This window comes from Mus caroli, chromosome 18 (assembly GCF_900094665.2).
Source record: "Mus caroli chromosome 18, CAROLI_EIJ_v1.1, whole genome shotgun sequence".
Classification (NCBI taxonomy): domain Eukaryota; kingdom Metazoa; phylum Chordata; class Mammalia; order Rodentia; family Muridae; genus Mus; species Mus caroli.
The window spans coordinates 32,758,742-32,778,808 of NC_034587.1; the positions used below are offsets into that span (position 1 = coordinate 32,758,742).

Consider the following 20,067-nt stretch of genomic DNA (forward strand, 5'->3'; position numbering starts at 1 on the left):
AAGGGTTGCTTAGGTCACCAGATACAGTCCACTGGTGTCTATAGTCCTATTCCTCACCGACAACAAAGCAGTCTGGCCAGAGTACTATTTCTGATTCAGAGAAAGACTCAAATCTTATTTCTTCTGAGGAAAGGGCAAGACAGAAGACACCTCTATGTGAGCAGAAAACAAAGGAGCGAGGTACCTAATAGAGGAGTTAAAGAAGGGACTGTAGGAGTTGAAGGGGACTGCAACCCCACAGGAAGAACAATAATATCAACCAACCAGATGCCCCCAGAACTCCCAGGGACTAAGCTATCAACAAAGGCGTACACATGGCTCCAGCTGCATATGTAGCAGAGGATGGCCTTGCCATGCACCAATGGAAGGAGAGGCCCTTGGTCCTATGAAGGCTTGATAGATGCCCCAGTGTAGGGGAAGGTGGGAGTGGATGGGTGGGTGGAGAAACACCCTCATAGAAGCAGGGGGAGGGAGGATAGGATAGGGGGCTTCTGGGAGTGGGGGAAAACCAGGAAAGGGGATAACATTTGAAATGTAAGTAAAGAAAATATCCAATAAAAAAAAAAAGAAAACAAAGGCGTACATTAGGAAGCCCTTAGATGTGAGACAGTAGATGAGGTGGGGCTTTGTCCTTCCCTACAGATTTCTTGTTTCCTATTACCAAAGATGTTTAATCACAAAAGCATCTTGCCTCTCTACGATGTTTTCTTTTTTTTTTTTAAAGATCTATTTATTATTATATCTAAGTACACCGTAGCTGTCTTCAGACGCACCAGAAGAAGGCGTCAGATCTCATTACGGATGGTTGTGAGCCACCATGTGGTTGCTGGGATTTGAACTCAGGACCTTTGGAAGAGCAGTCCGTGCTCTTAACCACTGAGCCATCTCTCCAGCCCCTCTATGATGTTTTCAACAATCCTAATAATTTCTCTGGTCACCCTCTGTTAGCCCCGCAGGCTTGTATCCTGGCTCTCACTATCACCAGAATCCCAGTAATATAAGTAGTTTTAAAGAAGTTATGTGGCCCACTTAATTTGCTTAGAGCTCACTTTAATCATCAATAAAAGAACTCATCAATCGCAAAACTGATGCATTAAAAAACTAGAGAGGTATCTCCTGGCTGTAGACCCCCAAAACCAAGCAAATGAAAACATAAACAGGGGCTACAGATGTAGCTCAGCTGGTAGAGCATTTGCTTAGATATTCAAAGACCTGGGTTTGGTCCCAGCACCACATCAACCCCTGTGACACACTTTAAAGGTAGAGGTAAGAGAATCAAAAAAACAGTTTCAATAACCTCAAGGTCATCTTCAACTTTTAAATGAGTTATAGGTCATCCTGGGCTACATGAGGCTCATCTAAATAAAATAACTATGATCAATAGCTACACTCTGAATCCGAACCATGTTTACCAGGGAGGGGAAAACTGAGAAACATCTTCTTCAGTGATGTCCTCCAGGACAAAGCACCATGAGCAAAAGGGTCTCAGGATGGAGACTTTACATCACAAACACAATCAAACCCAACTTCCTACTGACTATAAAAGACCAAGGTTACCTTTAAATACCTTGCTTACGAACTGGTCCCTGATGCAGCAGGAATTCTTAACCTCTGAGAACTGTCTCAAGCTTAAATGTCTTTAATTTCTGTGAGATCTCCACGAGAGGAGCTGTCTGACCAAACTCTAGAAAACTAACAGGCTTCAGTCCACAGGATCAGCATTGATCAGTCACACATATAGTTTAATTGGCTGTAAAAATTTAAGCCTGAAACAGTATCCAGAAGTAAAGAAATGTTCACTTAGTTGAGGCACATGCCTATAATTCCAGCACATAGAAGGCTGAAACAATAGAATCAGAAGTTTGAGGTCAGCTTGAACTACAGGCTAGCTTAAGCTTAATAGCAAGATCCTGACAACCAAATATAAAATTAAAATTAAGCCAGGCTGGGCTGGAGAGATGGTTCAGTGGTTAAGAGCACCGACTGCTCTTCCAAGGGCCCTGAGTTCAAATCCCAGCAACCACATGGTGGCTCACAACCATCTGTAATGATAACTGAATCTCTTCTGGGGTGTCTGAAGTCAGCTACAGTGTACTTACATATAATAAATAAATAAATAAATAAATCTTTAAAAAAAAATTAAACCAGGCACAGTGACACATACCTGTAACCTTGTCTGAATCAGAGGTAGGAAGATCAAGGCCAATCTCACTACATACTAAGTTCAAGGCCAATATGGACTACAAGAGATATATATATACAGACTTATTAAATTAAAATCAATACCTTTTGCATGCATCTCAGGTTCTTCTTTCTGTTTCTAGAACTCTTTAACATACAAAGCAGCAGGGGCAATGGACTGGCCAAGAGAGAAGTGGCCACATGTAAAGGTCGCTTCACCAACTGTGCTACTTATTTGTCAGTGATGACTAGAACTGACCATCAACAGATGTAACAACCAAACTCCTTGGCCAGCTTCATGGCGGGGGAGCAGACCTCAGAGGCATGCCCCTTCCCATTTCCCTGTGGACATGAAAAGTAACTAAATCTCAGACACTCCCTACCCAGAGATTCCACTGTTCAGTCTAGGAACACAGGCTCAGCTGTGAAAAGACAGCACAGAAGGCACCAGAGGAGCAGATGGTAAATCAAAACACCTCAGAGTCCAAGGTCTGCAACAGAGACAGTGAAAAACAAAGCCAACTCGAGCCTCTTTGGAGGAGGCCAGGTAGAAACTCCCCACCTCCTCCTCTACTGCCACTGCGGTTCTTTTCCAACTCTCATTGCCATATGGACTTGGGAAAAAAAACAATCTGCTTTTGTTGTTCTGAAGTTTCAAAACAAGGTCTTACCTTTTAGTCCAGACTTTCCTGGAACTTCCTGTGGAACCCAGGCTAACCCTCAGTCAGTTCATGATCCTCCTGCCTCAGACTCCCAAATGCTGGATAGATAAGTATATGACATCAGGACTATCTTAAAGGCATCAATTCCCAACAACTTTAAAAAGAACAACTTTGGGATGGAGAGATGGCTCAGTGGTTAAGAGCACCGACTGCTCTTCCGAAGGTCCTGAGTTCAAATCCCAGCATCCACATGGTGGCTCACAACCATCTGTAATGAGATCTGACTCCCTCTTCTGGTGCATCTGAAGACAGCTACAGTGTACTTAGATATAATAATAAATAAGTCTTTAAAAAAAAGAACAACTTCTGTTTTGAAATACCTGGAATATTCATAAGTAAAACAGAAATTCCTACCTTATAAACATCTAAAAATTAAAAAGGTGGGGGAGATGGCCTAACAGTTAAGAGCACTTGCTGTTCTTCCAGAAGACCCAGATTCAATTTCCAGCACCCACATGGCACCTCACAATCATCTATAAATTCAGTCTCAGGGAATCCAACAACCTCTTCTGGCCTCAAGACACCAGGCATACACATGGTGCACAAATATACATGCAATAAAACATTCATGCATGTCAGGCAGTGGTGGCGCACGCTTTTAATCCCAGCACTTGGGAGGCAGAGGCAGGCGGATTTCTGAGTTCGGGGCCAGCCTGGTCTACAGAGTGAGTTCCAGGACAGCCAGGGCTATTCAGAGAAACATGTCTCGAAAAACCAAACCAAACAAACAAAAACAAACATTTATGCACATAATTTTTTTAAGAATTACAAAGCTGCCAGGCAGTGGTGGCGCACACCTTTAGTCCCAGCTCTAGGAAGGCAGAGGCAGTCAGATGTCTGAGTTTAAGACAAGCCTGGTCTATAGACTGAGTTCCAGGGCAGAGTTCCAGAGCTACACAGAGAAAACAATGTCTCAGAAAAAAAAAAAATTAAAAGCTAGAGTTCATCAAACATGTTACAACCTCGAACTGGTGGTGAACTGATCAGCAAGTTAGAAAACAGAACCAAAGAGGAAATTCATAGCTTTCACCCTCCTGAACACCACCAAGAAACTAGCTTCTTTCCATGATGACCCTTAGCTGCAGCTAGTCATCTCATTCAAAAACAAAACAAAACAAAAGACAAGCCAGCCTGGCACGGAGGCACAGACAGGCAGATAGATCTCCGAGACTTCCAAGCCAGGCTGGTCTACATAGAAATTCCAGGACAGTTAAGGCAGTATAGTGAAACCTTTTTTTCAAAAGAGGAGAGGGACGGAGAAAGGGACTGAGAGAGGGGAGAAGGGAGGACCATAAGGCCGTCTCATCTTTGAAAAACACAATGAGCACCTTAACAACAGAACTCTTTGTTTTGATGTCCCCATCGTGTTCCACAGGGCCTGACTCACACACGGGATAAGGCTTCTGGAAAGGTGAGAAAAATGTCCAACCACGGCAGAGTATGTGCAATGAACAAGGGAGGAAATCTGAATCATGAGCTAGCTTTAATTTCTGACTGCATCAAGCATTTTATTAAAAGACAGGATCTTCCTATGCTGCCCAAGTTTGTCTATAACCCAAAGCAAACATCCCTTACAGGCATAACTAGGCATAAGTAAATATGCAACTCCACCCTTCACTTTTACCTTAGCGAAAATACTGAACCTCAATTTCTTCTTTAATAAAACAGAACGATGCCCACCTTACTAGGTTAGTTTAAGATAGATGCGATGAGCCAGGTGGTGGTAGTGTATGCCTTTAATGCCAGCATAATCCCAGCACTCAGGAGGCAGAGGCAGGCAGATCTCTGGAGTTCAAGGAAATTTTCTTAATTAGGTTAACTGATGTGGCAAGATCCACTCTAAATATGGACAACTACAGGGGTCTTTGTGACCTCCACAGCCAGCAGAGTGACGATCTCCAGGAGACAAGGAGGCAGTTTGGTTCAACACAACTCAGTAGCCAGTGTTGGTTCAAACTTCTGGAGTCAGATCAAGTAGTTTATTTTAGGCATTTTTTAGCACAACACAATTTGGAGACTGAGCTCCATAGAGACAGCACTGGGGCAAGCAAGAGCCGGACAGGCACTGGGTGACTCAGTGCCTCATGGGGGAAAATCAACTAAACATGGGCAAAGGATCCTAAGAAGCCAAGAGGCAGCCGGGCGTGGTGGCACACATCTCTAATTCCAGCACTCGGGAGGCAGAGGCAGGCGGATTTCTGAGTTCAAGGCCAGCCTGGTCAACAAAGTGAGTTCCAGGACAGCCAGGGCTATACAGAGAAAAAAAAAAAAAAAAGAAGAAGCCGAGAGGCAAAATGTCCACATGTGCATTCTTTGTGTAAACCTGCTGGGAGGAGCACAAGAAGAAGCACCCGGACTTCTGTCAACTTCTCAGAGTTCTCCAGGAAGTGCTCAGAGAGGTGGAAGACCATGTCTGCTAAAGAAAAGGGGAAATCTGAAGATATGGCAAAGGCTGACAAGGCTCCTTATGAAAGAGAAATGAAAACCTACATCCCTCCCCAAAGGGGAGACCAAAGAGAAGTTCAAGGACCCCAGTGCACTCAAGAGGCTTGCTTCGGCCTTCTTCTTGTTTTGTTCTGAGTACCGCCCCCAAATCATAGGTGAACATCCTGGCTTATCCATTGATGATGTTGCAAAGAAACTAGGAGAGATGTGGAACAACACTGCAGCAGTTGACAAGCAGCCCTGTGAGAAGAAGGCTGCCAAGCTGAAGGAGAAGTACGAGAAGAATATTGCTGCCTAGAGAGCTAAAGGAAAACCTAATGCAGCGAAAAAGGGAGTGGTCAAGGCTGAAAAGAGAAAAAAAAAGAAGGATGAGGAGGAGGAAGAGGAGGAAGAGGATAAGTTGGTTCTAGTGCAGTTTTTTTTCTTGTCTATAAAGCATTTAACCCCTGTACACAACTCACTCCTCTTAAAGAAAAATACTGAAATGTAAGGCTAAGATTTGTTTTTAAACTGTACAGTGTCTTTTTTTGTATAGTTAACACTACCAAATGTGTCTTTAGATAACCCTGTCCTGGTAGTATTTTCAATAGCCACTAACCTTGCCTGGTACAGTCTGGGGGTTGTAAATTGGCATGGAAATTTAAAGCAGGTTCTTGTTGATACATAGCACAAATTAGTTATATATGGGGACAGTAGTTGGGTTTTTGGTTTTATTTTTTTTCATCTTCAGTTGGCTCTGATGCAGCTTATACGAAGATGATTGTTGTTCTGTTAACTGAATACCACTCAGTAATTGCAAAAGAAATTGTGACTGTTTTGTTGACATTCTGAATGCTTCTAAATACAATTTTTTATTAAAAAAGATTTAATTTATCTGAAGATAGTGTCAAGGTTTTATAACCATGTGCCATTTAGTTTTTAGAAAAAAGTGTGAGATGCTAATGTGACTGATCTATGAAAACAATTTCTAGGTGTGGAGTTTTAAAACTGCTTTGGAAGCTAGCCACATCACTTAGATCTTGCCCACCCCCAGCCCCCAAAGCTACACCTACACACACCACTGAGAGAGAGTAGACTGGAGCTTCTAGTGTATTTGCTATTTTGAAATCCATTTTGTTATTTTTCAGTTTCACTTAATTGGCCTTTTTCCCTGTCATGAGACATACAGGGGCTCAAAGTTGGCCTCAGTAGAGATGAAACAGTCTTCAAAAAACAACAGGAAAGAGAAAGAAAACAACATTAAGTGCCATGCGATTTTTATTTCTGAGCTGTCATGTGTCTACTAACATACTCCCCTTGCCCATTACCAGTAAAATATGCAGTGTTCTCAATTGCCAGTTTCCCTAAAACAGCACAAGTATTAATATGCAGATTGAATTTACTGCCTGAAAGAAAGGTTATGATCAATCTGATGTGACAGCTCATCTTAAGCATTCAAGAGCCAAGTCCCATGAAGAACACTGACCCATGTCACACAAATAGCAATCCTAATATTACATTATGGTTTCCATTAAAATTTTATCTAATCTCTAAACGTCTATATTTTATATCAGAACAAAAAACTTTTTAGTATAAAGCTAAAAAGGCCATACACACACACACACACACACAGAACACATACATACACACAATCTTTCACACTCTCAAAACAAATACTGCTAGTATTTGTAAACACATCAGTTTCTTCTCTTAGCAAACAGGGAGGATTCATTTTCTTCCTGCCTACCTAGCGTGGGTTAATCTAACCATTCCCTCAAAGCAGTCTGCAGTTTTGTTTTGTTTGAGTGGGAGAGCCATCTGGATCTGAACGGAAACCAGGCATTATAAATACATTTTAGGGCTGGCGAGATGCTCATCGGGTAAGAGCACTGACTGCTCTTCTGAAGGTCCTGAGTTCAAATCCCACCAACCACATGGTGGCTCACAACCACTCGTAATGAGATCTGACTCCCTCTTCTGGTGAGTCTGAAGACAGCTACAGTGTACCTATTTATAATAATAAAAAAAATCTTTGGGCCAATGCGAGCGGGGTTGATCAGAGGTCCTAGAATTCAATTCCCAGCAACCACATAAAGGCTCACAACCATCTGTACAGCTACAGTGTACTCACATACATAAAAATAAATAATTTTTTAAATAAATACGTATTAGAAACTGACCCCACACATGGGTCATAGAGATTAGATAAATAGAAGGTCTCAAGTCTTCTGAGCTGGAACTCCGTGCAGCTAAGGATAACAATGAAATCTCTTATGCTCCTGCTCCTGCTTTACTCCTTAGTACTGGGATTATAGGCACACACTATAGTGTATACACCTGGTATATGTGACGCTAGGGATTGAATCCAGGGCTTCACCATTGAGCTACATCTCCAGCCCTCATCAATGTATACTTATAGGCACCTAACAGTGCAAAAAGAAGTTGCTACTACTTTCTCGGTTGTTGGACATTTCTGGAATCCAGTTCCGGAATCCTTTCCCATCGGAAGGATTCAGGGACCATCTGACCGGGAACACCTGCTATGTGAGCAGCAGGTGCCTACATAATACTTTATTCAAAGTTCCTGGGGGAGGCCTAGAGATTAAGCATAAAGTAATCTGAAATCACAATAAAATCCACAACCTTATAACCTGTGCGTCAAAGGAAAACATGCAAATGGGGAGGTAGAATACTAGAGAGATAGGGCGCAATACCATGTCAAGAGACTCGGGAGGTACCGACCAATCACCAAAAACGTCAACCCTGGAAGTGTCTCAGAGAGCAACATCTAATTCACCCCTTCTTTGGACAGATGTGGCAAAACTGAGGCCGAAGGTGAAGGATAAAAGAAGGAAACTCAAAACAGATGTGCAGGCCAAAGCCACTGCCCCCTCTTCTGGCGTTGGAGGGGGCACTGCGTCGCTAAGAGGAACGTGACACGGAGGCAGAGCACAGCTTTTGGGCTGCCAGTCCAGGGTGCTGTTGGACGTCTCGCCCGCTAGGCACTGAGGTGGATGTGGCGGGACCCGGAATACTGTGGGAAGGTGCGGAGAGCGCGGGAGGGAGGAGGCCGCTAACGGCAGGAGGCCGGGCCGGCGCCGTCCACCCCGCGTCCCGCTGCAGGGCCCGGGGCCCCCACCTCCCCTACCTTCGGCTTTCCACGGCAGCCGAGGGGCAGACACAATCCCCACAATCCCAGGCGGCTGCAGCGGCAACCAGCTCCTCGTGCGCAAACGCCGTCCAGCGGCTGCCCGAAGCTGAAGGCGCGTGGCTATTACGTCACTCTCAACCTTGCCCAATGGTAACATGCCAGAACAGCCTCCAGCATCTCTCACCCCACGCGGCATTGTTAGCCCCGCCTTCCTCAGCTGCTAAGCCCCGCCCCTAGCGTCTTCCTCCGCAAAAAAAAAAAAAAAACCGCTGGAATTTGCTCATGTCCCTCCGCTGGGAGCTGTATCTAAAAAGAGCTACCCGTGGGCCTGCTCTTGTTTCCCACCTAGAACTTCAGTTTCTTGTTTAATTTCCCAAGACCGTAATTTCTTTCTAGTGTAAAGATCTCCAGAAAGAAACCTGAGTGGGTGGGAGGTAAATATAAATCACGATGTTATGACTCAGTTTGTGACACACATTGAACCTCAAGCAATAAATAGTCCTTTGAAAAATCTATGCAAAATAGAGTACCTGTAAGTAGTCACTACTTTATATAATTGTGTTTTGAGTATGTTTTTAAAATGATAAATTATTTGACGATAAATAGGGCACCTGCATTTCTAATCCTGACATACTACTGACAGGTGACGCACATACAAGATCATTTCACAAGATTAGAATTGCTGTCCTCTTTTCTTACAATAAGACAAAGCTCACAGAGAATGTTCTAGTTTGCTTTGCATTGCTATGAGAAAATACTGACCAAAAACAATTAGAGAAAGGGGTTTGACTTATAGGTTACAGTCTGTCATCCAACCAAGTCAGGTCAGGAACATGAGGCAGGAACTGAAGCAAAGACCACCAAGGAATGCCACTTACTGTCCTTCTTACTCTGGCCTGCTTAGCTACCTTTCTTACACAGCTTAGGTCCACCATCCTAGGGATGATACTGCCCACTGTGGTCTGGGCCCTTCTTCAATAACCAATCTTGAAAATGCTCACACACACGCCCAAAGCCCAAGCTGCTGGAGGCAGTTCCTCTACTGAGGCTCTTCCTGGGTCAAGTTGACAACTTTAACTGAAGCTATGCCAGGATAAAGGATCTACGCAAGGTCACAGAATGAAAACGGTATCAGATGGATGGGACACTTCCAAAGTCATATTTTCCTTTTCTTAATCATTTATTTTTATCTTATGTTAATTGATGTTTTGTTTGCATGTATGCCTGTGTGAGGGTGCCAGATCCCCTAGAACTGGAGATACAGAAAGGTGTGAGCTGCCAGGTGGTTGCTGGGAATTGAGCCCAGGTCCTCTGGAAGAGCAGCAAGTGCTCTTAACCACTGAGCCATCCCTCCAGCCATCCCCCTGAAATCATCTTTTCTTGCTACTATGTCACATATACACAGACCCATTAAAGCAGACTAGTAAAATAGTTGCCAGTGGTTCTAGGCCACTTGTGGGTAGAGAAAAGGATAATTCATGCCAGCAGTGTCCTCAAATAGCAAATATTCCCCCAAGATACAACAATCAATTTATTTCTGAAATTCCTTTGCATTCTTTGTATATTAGGTTAGCTTCCAGATTTCAGTTTACCCTCTTAATTATGTTTATTTCAAGCAGGTGGGAGGTTGACTTCGGAGTCACTGGGCAAAGCCTCAGGTGTCAGCTAGGGAGGGAGGGTGTGCTCCTCCTGGGCAGGGGCTGGATGAGTAGTAGTACCAGCCAGTGAGAAGTGATAAAACAGTCCTTTGGGTTCTAGATAAGAAAGATCAGAGAGAGCTTACTCTCCGGTGCCATGCTCCTATCACCTTGCCACCATAAAGGAACAAACCACAAACCACACACACCACAAAAACCCCTTCTGTCCTTAGGCTGCTTTTTATCAGGTACTTGTCTCAGCAATGAAAAAAAAAAAGTAAGGATACAAGGGAATACATTTTTGCGGTGAGGATTTTGGTCTATCTTTTTTTTTTTAATATTTTTATTAGGTATTTTCCTCATTTACATTTCCAATGCTATCCCAAAATTGGTCTCTTTTAAAGCCCAGTTATGTTGCAGGAATACGTTTTTGTTTTAATCCCAGGTGTGAGATATGGGCTGCTTCAGATTGTCCACAGCTGCTATGGTTTTTGCCAGCTGCAGATAGTATATGTTTGGGATTCTGTGGATTCTCGAGAGGAATAAATGCAAGAGCTCCAAGAGGGCCGTAAAGGCTGCTGCTTCCGTTGTTGTTGCTGCTGCTTCCGCTTCCACTTCCTGCTGTTGCTTTTGCTGCTTTTGCTGTTGCTATTGCTAGTTTGCTGGCTGGAGATGATGCCCTGACAACAATGAAGACTGGACTTGCTCCAAGGAACTCAACACTCCTAATCCACAGGAAGTAGTCTAAAGAGATCCACGCCCCCTTTCCCCTCTAACCTTCTTTCTCTCCTACCTAGTGTTGGGTTGGAAGGGATGAGAGGGGAGTAAGGTTGGAGAAGGGGGGTAGTAAGATATAAGAACCCAATAAAGTAGCCCCCAAAATACACCTGCAGGTCTTAAGTTTGGTGTCAGTCTGGTCTACACAGTGAGTTCCAGGACAGTCCCAGAGCTACCATAGTAAGACCGTGTCTCCAAAAAAAAAAAAAAAAGCCTTTTATTTTTTAAATTATGTGTGTGTATGTCTGTGTGCCTGTGTCTGATGTGTGCATATGAGTGCAGGTGCCCACCAAAAGCTGGAGCTTACAGGCAATTAATTGCAAGCTGCCCAGTGTGAATACCAGGAATCAAACTCAGGTCCTCTAGAAGAGCGATACACACTCTTCACTGTTGAGACAGCTCTCCAGCCCCTCCTCCCCCAATCCTTTTCTGAGTGAAGTCTCTCTACACTTGCTAGCTGGTCCATGACACTCTTTTTAGACAGTGGGGAAGAGTTTGTTCCCATTTCCACAGACACAAAATCTCTGTGAACCCTTTAGAGATGTAGTGTCCAGCTGTGGCTATTGGATACTGCATTGGAATGTACCTCAGTGCAAGCACAGAAATGGTCCCAGAAAAGCTAAGTCAGATAGCCAGTATGGAGAAGTGGGTCTCTAAGGAGAATCCCAAAAAGGACCAAAGAAGCACTTTTATTCAGAACTGGAATCCACATCTGTCTGGGCTGTATTCTGAAGACATAGATCCAACCAAGACAGGGTAGAAACCAGCTGACCTCTCCTCAGACATGAGCAGTCAAGGCAGGGTAGAAACCAGCTGAGCTCTCCTCAGGCATGAGCACACATGAGCCTTTAACTGCAGCTTCATTGGTGAAAGTCAAGAATTCTATCTCGTCTCAATCTAGCAAGATGGCTCAGTGGGTAGAGGCACATGCTGCCAAGACTGAAGACCTGAATTTGGTTCTTGGACCCCCCTGTGCTAGGAGGAGAAAAGCAACCCCAATAAGTTATCCTCTGGTCTGCACCTGCCATGAGTGGCATTAGCATGCATGCCCACACACATGTGCACAAACACATAAATAAATGAATTTCATGTAATTAAAAGAATTAAACATAAAAATAAACCCAAGTTTCTGTTTAATTCTAGTTTCTGTATCCAGGACACCCTGACTGCATTGCTGAAGGCCTCAGAGAACAGGAAGAGACATGAAACAACGCAGTATTTTAGCCCTTATGAAAGGAGTATGATGATTTCTTGATGGCAGGCTCCTACGCACTAAAAGGCTTTCACAGCTCCAAGGGGCTTGGGCCAGCGGAAGGTCAGTAAACTTAAACTGCACTAGCTCTCAGCTAAATAGGCCTTTCTGGTTCAAAGGGAACACACTAAAACACAGAGAGCCAAAAGACAGACAAGATTTTTGAAGTATTTTCACCAAACAACATTGCGCCGAGGCTGAAGCAAAGCTCCAAGAACCATGGCTCCGTCAGTAGAAGGACTTCAACCACACATCTGACAAAATGCACCGCCTACAGGCATCCGCAGACACTTGGAATCACACACTTAGGGCAGACACAGCTTCAGTGCAGTTCAAGTTGTTCACTGTTGCATAGCAAAGCATCTTCCAACTTAGTCTCTTAAAACAATAATAATTTATTTAGCTGTCTGGGCAGGAGACAGCAGAGAAGCATCAACTCTATTCCACGAATCACCAACTGGGATGGCATGACAAAGGCAAGATGCTCAATCACGGGGCTGGCAGTTGACACTGGCTGTTGGTTAGAATCTCAGCAGGTGCTGTCATCCAGGACACTGACAAACCTCTGCATGTAGCTGCTCGGCCTCGTGAATCCATCTTCCACTGCTATAATAGAATACCACAGACTGGGTCATTTGTAATAAGTAGGGATTTATTTAGGCCATGGTTCGGGAGTCTGAAAGCTGAAAATGAAGAGGTGATATGGTGAGAACCTTCAGGCTGCATCATTCCCGAGGCAGAAGGGCAAGTGGACATGTGGGACGGAGCAAAGCAGGAGTCTAGACCTGCTTTGTAACAGCACACTCTGGTATAGCTAGCCCACTCTGTCAATAAAAGCATTAATAATTCCCTATAGCTCCCACCTCTTAATACCATTACAATGGCAAATATATTTCAACAGAGAGGACATTCACATCACAGTGCCCTTCGTACAGATGGGGTGGCTGCTTATTGGCTTGTTCCCCAAGGCTTGCTCAGCCTCCTTTCTTATAGAATCCAGGATCCCCAGCCCAAGGACGGCACCACCCATAATGAGTGGCCCCTTCCCCATTGACCATTAATTGAGAAAATACAAGCTGGCTTTAATCCTAGCACTTGAGAAGCAGAGATGGGGCTGGAGAGATGGCTCAGTGGGTAAGAGCACTGACTGCTCTTCCGAAGGTCCTGAGTTCAAATCCCAGCAACAACATGGTGGCTCACAGTCATCCATAAGGATATCAGACACACTATTTTGGTGTGTCTGAAGACAACTACAGTGTACTTAGATATATTAATAAACAAATCTTTAAAAGAGAGAGAGAGAGAGAAGCAGAGATAGGTAGGTCTCTGTGAATTCAAGGCCATCCTACTCTACAGAATGAGTTTCAAGACAGCCAAGGCCAAGAGAAATTCTGTGAAGGAAGGAAGGAAGGAAGGAAGGAAGGAAGGAAGGAAGGAAGGAAAGACCTTATTGCTGGATCTTATGGAGGCATTTTCTCAATTGAGATTTCCTCCTTTCAGATAGCTCTAGCTTCATTAAACTGTCAAGTACAACACATAATTAAAAATATATCTATTTATAAAATAAAACTAATCAGATCCAGGTATGGTAGCACACACTTATAATCCCAGCACCCAGGAGACAGAGGCATGTAGATCACTGCAAGTTCAAGGCAAGTCTGGTCTATGAAGGAGTTTCAGGAGCCAGGGCTGCAGAGCAAGGCTGGAAGGAGAAAGCAAACCAACGAGAAAGCCGAGGTGTCTGGTGATGCAGGCTTGTAATTCCATCCTCCAGAGACAGAGAGTTCAGAAAGGCATGGAGATCAGAAATGGGAGGTCATGCTTGGCTACATAGCAAGTTTGAGTCCAGCCCAGGGTAAATAAGAGTCTGTCTCAAAAGAAAAAAGAAAAAAAAATCTGACCGGCTCAGACAGTTGGACAGACAGTTGGAATAAACCAAGCTGACTGTCACAGTTCTATACAATTCTCACCCTGCCACTCACACATGCCTGGAAAAGGTCCTAAAAACCAGGCCACTATGGGCTGCTGTGCAGCTGCTCTTAGCTCTTGGATTAATCTTTTACCATCCTCCCACAAAAACTAAGGCTACGTCTCCAGGCAGGGGGCTTCAGAAAAACTGCTCACTCCAGAATCCTAGGCAAGCTGAGTCCAGGAACTGAGCACGAAAGCACAGTTCAGGGCCAGCAAGCTAAGGGTGGGAGCATCTTTCTCTCCGCTGACATCACCCTTCAAAACGGCACCCCACAGGCTGGAGAGATGGTCCAGGTGGGTAAAGGCACCCTGTGCCTCCCACCCAGTACAAATTTTAATTGTAATAAAAAAATTTTTTTACTTTAAAAATAAAGGACTAGAGATGTAGAACATTGCTCAGCATCCACTGGGCTTGGCGTCCTCAATAAAGAAAGGAGAAGAGAGGTGAGAGAGGGAGACGGAGAGACTATGTGTACATGTGATGCATTCCACCCAGTGCCTGACACAGTAACGCGCAAACTAACCTTAGCAATTAGCTCTGTTCTCTTCCATGCCTCCTGGTTCTGCAGACATCACACTCATGGCTGAGCAAAGTCAAATAGCACACACGTACATGGTTGGGTACTTAGGGGATCACACAGGGGACTCCGACTTACAGAGCTATTTAACATTCCAAGTAACGATCTTACTTTCAGACCTAAATACACATATCCATTATACATTCCTAGGCTGTCTGGCAGCTTTTGTGGAAAGCTTGGAAGAAGAGGGTATTACTTGGGTAGACAAACCTTCCCACCAGAGACAAGTGAAGCAACAGAGGGACCAGGAAATATACAAGGATCTCTCGGACAGAGGGCTTCGGGGCTTTTCGGGGAACAGAGTGCTGCATTCCCTCAGCCAGGTGAAGCTGACAAGTCAATGTGGTTTTGATAGAAACAGCTCTATTACTCCATATGTTAGAGCACACAATGGGCTGATGCAGGCAACAAGGAGCTGGCTACATACAACTATGATTCATTCTTATTTGTTTAGCCATTGTGACTTCCTATTCTCCCCACACAACCTCCAGAGAGACACCCAGGGAGGGAGTTGCTGACACCAAGATCATTATGGAATTATGAGTCTCATCGAACAGTCATTAGAGAAATAAATCTTCCTTGGCTGGAGCTTGATATAGAGCCATAGGAAATCAGCTTCATTGTCCTGCACGTGCGTCTCGGGAACTGGCTGGTGTGCGCTGGGAAATGGAATAATGTTGAGGGGCCATCCCCTTGGGCAGAGGACTCAGAGCCTCTAGCCTTATCTGCTCCCCACTCCAGGCAACGATGACAACAACCTATCGTTAAAGAGAACATTACAGCTTACGTATACAGCCTTCCCATATCCCTTATGTTGTTTAATTCTATGGGATGCAGGTTTTATTGCTCTTCATTAACCAAAATGGGAACTGAAGTTCAAATGTGCTGATACAGCTCAGCACTGGGCATAGGGCAGCCCCCAGATTAGAACGGGTAGCATGGAGTGCTCCCTAAGGCTCCAAGTAGACCCCAGCTTGGATTTAAGTCTAAATCTAATACTTAGTGTATTAAAATGAGCCAAATTCCACCCACTAGAGTTCACGTTCCAATTGATATGCTATGAACCAGGAGCCAGTGGAGACTAAACATACTAAGCCCTGAGGTAAAGATGGCCTCAATTTCTTTGCTACCCTATTTGTGGAAAGCAAGGTGCATTTCCATTCTCTCTGAGTCTATGCTGACCTATGGCCGGGGGAATACAGATGAGGTAGTGCCATCCCAATATAAGCCTAGCCTAAGACCTGCCTAAGCTCTTCTGTAATAGCTGCAGCCACTCTGACAGAGAGACTGCCGGTAAAGGAAGAACCCCACTGAGACCACCCTTCCAGGCATACTGCCAGCCCCAGATACATGAATGAGGCTGGAGGTCTAAAGCTCCAGACCAGAATGTTCTCTGGCTGACTACACCCAAAAGGTCAGCGAGCCCCACACAGGGCAGAAGGATTGGCCAGTTAAACCCTTCCCGGAATCCTGACTCTTGGAACTGTGTGGTGTTTGTGCTAATACACAGGGTAACAAATGTTTTCAAAAAAAATTCAGGTATTAAATATTTTCAGCTCTCTGGCCCATATAAAATCTCAGTCACGTACTGTTTTTATCTTTCCTTCTCTTTATTTTGTTTTACCACTGCTTGAAGATGTAAATGGGTTAGGGGGAATAAAACAAACAAAACACGGGGGTGTGGTGTGTGCAGCTTTTAATTTTCTCCCAGCAGATAGGAAACTAAACCAGGGCCATCACAGAGAAACTCGGTCTCAAAGCCCTTCCTAATAACAAGTAAAACACTTCCTAACCTGCTAGCTCTGTGAGAGCAGGCTGTAAAGCCAGGCACAGTGGCTCACTTAGAAAAGCCTGGCTACTCAGAGGCTGAAGCAGCAGGTTCATGAGTTTGAGACCAGACCAGCTACGAAACAAAACACTTTCTAAAACAAACAAACAAACAAACAAAAACAAACAAACAAAAAACAAACAACAGTAATAACAATAAACAGGCTCTGTGCTGGGTCTAACATGTGAGCCCTACTTTGTTAAGACTTGGGATCTGCCAGGTGGTGGAGATGCATGCTTCCAATGCCAACACTTAGGAGGAAGAGGCAGGCAGTTCCCAGAGTTCAGCCAGCATAGCAAGGCTTTGTCCTCTCTCCTGTCAGAGTATTTTCTCAAAATCTACTTTAATAGGTTTTTTGGGTTTTTTTGGTTTTTTAATGCTTCAGCCTCCCTTCTAGCCCACCATCTACCAGAGGTAGTGGAAATGAAAGGTTATTAGGACACAGGAGAAGAGGACCTGTTTGGGGTGATTTGATCTTTGTTGCCAGCAGTCAGTCCTTTAGCAAAACACCAACACGAATCAGCAGCTGCATTCCAGTCCACTGCAATCAATCACCACTGATGAGTCAGCAATGACCAGGCTCTGCCAATCGGCCTGAGATGGTGGAGACTGCAAGAAGCAGCTGGAATATCAAGAGAAGTCCTTTGGCAAGTCACTCTCTGTGAAATCATGACAAGAGAAGATCAGCAACATGCTGCAAGATGAGCCAAAGCCAGAGTGTTGTTAGCAAAGACTAGTGAGGTGAGCAAGGCGAACCAATGCCAGAGCCTCCTCCCACTGTCTGCAGGGTCAAGTTTATCATCATGTGTCCTCTCATGTGTCTGCTTCAGCAAAACATTCTTTCATGTGTCTGCTTTATAACCGTCTTTTCACCTGTCTGCCCCAGCAAAACATCATATGACATAACTGAGTTAAAAAAAAAACTAAACAAACAAACAAATAGAAATTTCCTAAAATTCCCTAAAAACTAATTTAACCAACTGATAATAATAATATAAATAATTCAGTTGGTTTAGGCATCTTTACAATGTTGTAAAATACCATTAATTCCAAAACAGTTTTGTCACTCCAAAGAAAAAATGTTTTTGTTTTTTCCAAACAGGGTTTCTTTGTCCTGCATATCCTGGAATTCACTTGGTAGACAGGCTGGCCTCAAACTCAGGGATCCATCTGCCTCTGTCTCCCAAATGCTGGGATTAAAGGCTTGTACCATCATGCTCAGCTAAGAGAAATTATTTTAAATTTTTATTTCTTTATTTATTCATTTGTGTGTATGTGGGTATATGATATGCATGTAGACATGTTTATGTGTGAGAGTCCACACATGAAACAAGCCCATGTGTGGAAGTATGAGAACAAACTTGGGTGTGGTTCCTGCCACCTTGTTTGAAGCAGTTCTCTTGTTTCACCACTGAGCTACATACCCCAGGCTAGCAGGTACCCCAGGCTAGCAGGTCCAAGAGCTTTTGTGGCATGTTATGTTTCCATCTCCCATCAGGAGTGCTGGGATCACACACTCAAACCATTGATGCCAGCTTTTAAATGGACCTGAACTCAAGTTGTCAGGCTTTCGTGGCAAATACTTTTCCCTGCTGAGCAGTTCCCCAGCCTCGGAAGAGAAATTATGCTCCATACAAGCGACTCCCATCCCCTCTTCCTCCAGTCTCCAACAACCACTAATCTATTTCCTTTCTCTATAAATTTGCCAGCTTTATCTGACAAATGGAATTATATAGTAGCCAAGGCAAGCTTTGACATTTCTGACCTCCTATGCAATCTCCAAGTGGCTAGGATTATAGGCATATGCCACAAGACCCAGTTCAACCAAACAGACTTAGACCTGATGGACTTAAACATGGGTTATACATTCTGCATCTAGTGCAGAGGAGACAGTTGCTTTCACCAGAGCCACAAAGACTGAAAAAAGAATTACAGTTCACCGGGAAGAAGTGGGATATAGTTACCAGGCAGAGGGCAAAGTGTCCTCTACAGCAAACCCATGCATGGCAGCTACAAATAACTACAGTATTGAATAGCCAGGGACTATGTCAAATGTACATGCATCTAGCCTTCACTGCAAACCTATGAAGGCTATACTCTTCCTGCTTTGTGGATGAGGAACTGATCTTGAGAAAAGCTGGAAACACTGTCCCAGTTTATACAGATAGACAGTGATGCTTTTACCCAGGTCTCACTGCCAAGTGTCCAAGAAGAAAAACTAATAATTTTTTAATTGTGTTTATATATGCTATTAGCCCTTTTGTTTTGTGTGCCCAATGTTCGATGTTCTCAACAGGGAAGAGCCTGTGTGACCAGATATCTCCTTTCATACCAAGAAAAGGAAAAAAGAAAACAGGTTTTTATAATGGGAAGAGGAAAAAAAAAAAAAAACCCGTTGACAGTTTTTTCCTTTTGATTTCCAAGTAAGCGTCCCAATGTTGTCAGTTACAGCATCTCTGGCATGAGACTGCATAGCTATGTTTCTCCCAAGCCCCCCTTCTTGTTGTACCTCCCATCTTGTTCTAACAGGCCTAGAAATTCAGCTTCCAGCTACATTCTGCCTATGGGGGATGAGCAAGTGCAGAACTCCATACCACACTCTCAGCCTCCTCCGACTATGATTTACAAGGGCTCTTACCTCAAGCTCTTCGTTGGTCCTTATGGTGAGGACATGGGGCCAGGGAGCGCTGACTACCCATCCTTTGCCTCTCTTGACAAGAGCCCAGATGGTGTGTGATGGGGGTTGGAGGATCTGTTGAGGTAAAAACTTGAAAGGCTCTAGGAAATCAAATTCCTCAGCTTATTCCCCCCAAAGACCAGCTTCTGGAGTGTCATGGCAGAATAACTATATATTAAACTTTCTGCCATATTGAACTTAATGCTAAGCACAGGCTCACAGCATCGCACTGACTCCTCCTTGAGAGACACCCCGCTCCTGCCACTCCTTCTTCTACAATACATACACATCTCCACCAAAGCAACTTGAATCCCAGGCTTGTGAAAGATTTACTGTCAGTACTGCAGACAAATAAGTGAATAACCAGCAGTTGATTCTAAAGACAGGATGCTCATTTGCATGAGCACTTGTGCCTCGTTTGCATTATATTTGCATGGCATTTACATATCACGTCCACCCTGTCAGAATGTATATAAATCCTTTATGCTTTCACTTCTTTTTTCATTTTCTAAAAAGCTCTGCATCCCCACATCCTGCCTAGACTGCCTGCTGAAATTACAGGTTGAATGTTCCTAGTTTGATTGTAAAGAGCTTATGTGTCATGTTGTAAAGATGTCTAACTATAGCAATCCGCAGGGATCTTGGAGCCTTATTTGATAGATTTCATTTGTTTATTCAAATAAATAAGTAAATAAAAATTAAAAAGGAGGGCACCCTGATACATGTGCGTAATCTCAGCATTCAAGACATAGAGGCAGGCCGGGCAGTGGCGCGCGCCTTTAATCCCAGCACTCGGGAGGCAGAGGCAGGCGGATTTCTGAGTTCGAGGCCAGCCTGGTATACAAAGTGAGTTCCAGGACAGCCAGGGC

At 44.1% G+C, this 20,067-nt stretch overlaps 1 protein-coding gene across 2 annotated transcripts in view; it reads right to left on the reverse strand.

Moving 5' to 3' along the window:
- The window catches only part of Sil1 (SIL1 nucleotide exchange factor), a 240,190-nt gene extending 231,585 nt beyond the window's left edge, over positions 1-8,605 (reverse strand). Inside the window, exon 1 of one of the 2 annotated variants that reach the window (XM_021150502.1) lies at positions 8,476-8,605. The gene's annotated coding sequence lies outside the window, so the exon portion shown is untranslated. The remainder of the gene's footprint in view (positions 1-8,475) is intronic. The other variant, XM_021150503.2, reaches the window with a different exon arrangement.
- Positions 8,606-20,067: the final 11,462 nt, after the last annotated feature.